Below are 3,514 nucleotides of genomic sequence, written 5' to 3'. Positions count from 1 at the left end.
AAAAAAAAAAAAAAAAAAAAAAAAATGTAACTCCTTTATCTAACTCTATCTTCTTCCCTTTATACTTCCTACGAAGTATAAAGGAAGCCTTTCCTCCAACTCCTTTTCTCTTCTTTCCCTTGATGTTTACCCATAAGAATGAATTACCAAGACCACATAGAATTGATTAGATTTAAAGGAACTTAAAGGAAACTGTGCAGTTGTTGGACACAATGCATGATTTATAAATTCAAGGAATTAAGGTACCTGATATCTGGTAGATTTTCAATAGGACTCTCAATTTCTCAAAAGTTTTCAGAGAGGATGCTCTAACCTGTAGTAGACTGATGAATCTCAATTCCATATTACATGAGCAAAAATAACGTATAAATAGCATATAAAATTGCTGTAAGATTAATATCTTGAATGTTGAATAAATGTTGAAATACAAACTATTTTGGAAAAAGCATACTCTTTTTTTGCTACTGCTTTTTATTTATTTTAGGAACTAAACCCTTTATAAAAAATTATATATATATATGTAATTTTATTATATAAGTTTCAGGTGTACAACATTATAGTTCAACATCTGTGTACACTACAGAGTGGTCACCACCACAAATCTACCATCCATCACCATACAGTTGACTCCCTTAACCCATTTCACCCACCCTCCAACTCCCTTCCCCTCTGATAACTACTAATCTGTTCTCTGTATCTATGAGTTTGTTTTTTGTTTTATTTTGTTTGTAGGTTGGTTTTGTTTTTGATGTTTAGATTCTACACATGTGTAAGATCATATGGTATTTGCTTTTCTCTGTCTGACATCTCGCTTAGTGTAATGCCCTCAAAGTCCAACCATGTTGTCATAAATGTCAGGATTTCATTCTTTTTTATGGCTGACTAATATTCCATTATCTATCTGTCTATATATGTATACATATATCACATCATCTTTAGTATTCATCCATCAGTGGATGCTTAGGTTGTTTCTATGTCTTGGCTATTGTAAAAAATACTGCAATGAACATAGGGGTGCATATATCTTTTCAAATTAGTGTTTTCATGTTCTTTGGATAAACACCCAGAAGTGGTATAGGTGGGTCATATGGTAGTTCTTTTTTTGAGGAATCTCCATACTGCTTTCCATAGTGAGTACGCAAATTTACATTCCCACCAAGAGTGCACAAGGGTTCCCTTTTCTCCATATCTTTGCCAGGACTTGTTATTTCTGTTCTTTTTGATAGCAACCATTCTAACAGGTGTGAGGTGGTATCTCATTGTGGTTTTGATGTGCATTTCCATGATATTTAGTGATGTTGAACACATTTCATGTGCCTTTGGTCATCTGTATATCTTATTTGGAAAAATGTCTATTCAGATCCTCTGCCCATTTTTTAATTGGGTTGTTTTTTTTTTTGATGTTGTTGACTTGTATAAGTTCTTTATATATTTTGGATCTTAATCCCTTATTGGATATATAATTTGCAAATATCTTCTCCTGTTCAGTAGGTTGCCTTTTCGTTTTGAAAGGCATGGTTCAAATGATGATGGTTTCCTTCACTGTACAGAAGTTTTTCAGTTTTATGTAGTCATATTTATTTATTTTTGCTTTTATTTTCCTTGCCTTTGGCATCAGAGCCACAAAAACATTGTTAAAACCAGTGTCAATGAAGTTACCATCTATGTTTTCTTCTAGGAATTTTATGGTTTCAGATCTTACATTCAAGTTTTATTCCATTTTGAGTTAATTTTTGTGTATGGTGTAAGACAGTGGCAAAAATGTACTTTAAATAATAGGTCTTATTTTGACATAGACAATAGCTGACTTTCAGCTGGAAAACAGAATAGGACAATTAATATTTTTGAAGATGATCTAGAGGGAGAAATGTTCAGTTAACTGTCTAATCTTTTAGATGATATTAAGCCATTCCAATTTGTAAAATGTCAAGTAAACATTCATGTTTTAAGGATGGGTGCATGAACAGCTTTTGAAAGGTGAATTTCAGGATGTGGATTGCAATGCAATTGACTTTAGCAAAACATACCACAAACTATACCTTGAGATGATGACTTCTAAATTATAGGTTAGAATGCCTGAGGCATAACTATTATAATTAGATTTTTTTCTGAAGAAATTGTTCCAAGTTCTGATGAGACTATTACAAAATACTTTGTTACCTTTTTGACATTCTTTAGAAATGACCTAGAAATGTAAAAGAAATGGTGGTTCTACCTTTGCTCAGGATTATGATTCATCTGCACCTGGAATGAGATTATGGTTTTGGTGACTATATTCCATAAAAAAAAAAAAAAAGCAAATTGCAGTCGAGGTTTGTGCCTATTCATTTCTTCACTTTATAAGACAATTGTAACTCTTCAGTTTCCTCACAAGAAAATTCTAGAAGCCTTTTAGTAGAGGTCCATCAAGTCATGAAGTTATGAAGAAGAATTTAGGAATATTAAACAAGGGAAAAATCTTTGCAAGAAAGGTTTTTTTTTTTTTAAGTGTAGATGAACTCATATATAATACTGGGTTATCAAGAAAAATTGGAATTTTGGGGTCAAATTTTATTTGTTAGGCCATCCCAAATATCAGGTTATATATAAATTTTTAAAACAAAAAGAAAGCTGCAGACACTAATTTTCAAACTGGTGTACAGTCTATCAAAGTACACAATTCCATAAGTACTGAGTTGAATAATCCTATATTAGTTTTAATGTGAAAAAATATTCATCATTACTACTTTAACAGAAATGCTAATGGCATTAAAATAACAGATTTGTTGTTTAATGATTTGAGGGATCTAAGTGAAATGCAGATTGAAACAATGAAGAGACAAAACATTGTCGCTTATGTTTGATCAAGAATGGCACCAAGGCACAATTTGTAGACTCCATAACAAGCAGTAAAGTTAAACTAGGAGTTAATCTAGCTAGTTACTCATGGTATAGAGATCATTGATGGCCATGAGAAGCTGACTATTTCATATAAGTACACACTTCACAGTTACAATGAAATGAAACAGGAACTAAAGCAAGTTTTTATTTGTTTTGAAATACAACGCTCAATGAGGCATTGTTTGCATATTGAACTAAAACATAAACAATGCGTTGTGGGTTTAATTTGTGAAATGAGTGTAAGCCTTCATGAGCTCTGATCTTTGCTATTTAGAAATAGAAAACTGCTGTTAATTTTTCATATTCATCTGAAGATTGACACAAAATATGTAGACTCCCCAAATTAGCTTAAAGTTTGAGATTTTTCTCAGCAAGAATTTAAATGGTAGTGTAAAAGTAATTGACTTAAAAGTTATATGTCATAGAGTATGAAGTTTTATGGCAAAATATCCAACAAACATTTTTAAATGCTCTGATATTAAAAATATAAATAAAATACTTTTAGTTGTTGGCAATGGGTACCTAAATCCATGCTTGATTGTGTCCTTAGCCTATGTGGGCAGTCCTGGTGTGTTGTACATGCATTATGCTTCATTTTTAGTTTGATAGTCTTTTTTTTTTTTTTTTTTTTTTT

This window comes from Aethalodelphis obliquidens, unplaced genomic scaffold, assembly GCF_003676395.1.
Source record: "Aethalodelphis obliquidens isolate GAN/ISIS:26980383/991018 unplaced genomic scaffold, ASM367639v1 scaffold3, whole genome shotgun sequence".
NCBI classification, from domain to species: domain Eukaryota; kingdom Metazoa; phylum Chordata; class Mammalia; order Artiodactyla; family Delphinidae; genus Aethalodelphis; species Aethalodelphis obliquidens.
This window is presented reverse-complemented; position numbering follows the sequence as displayed.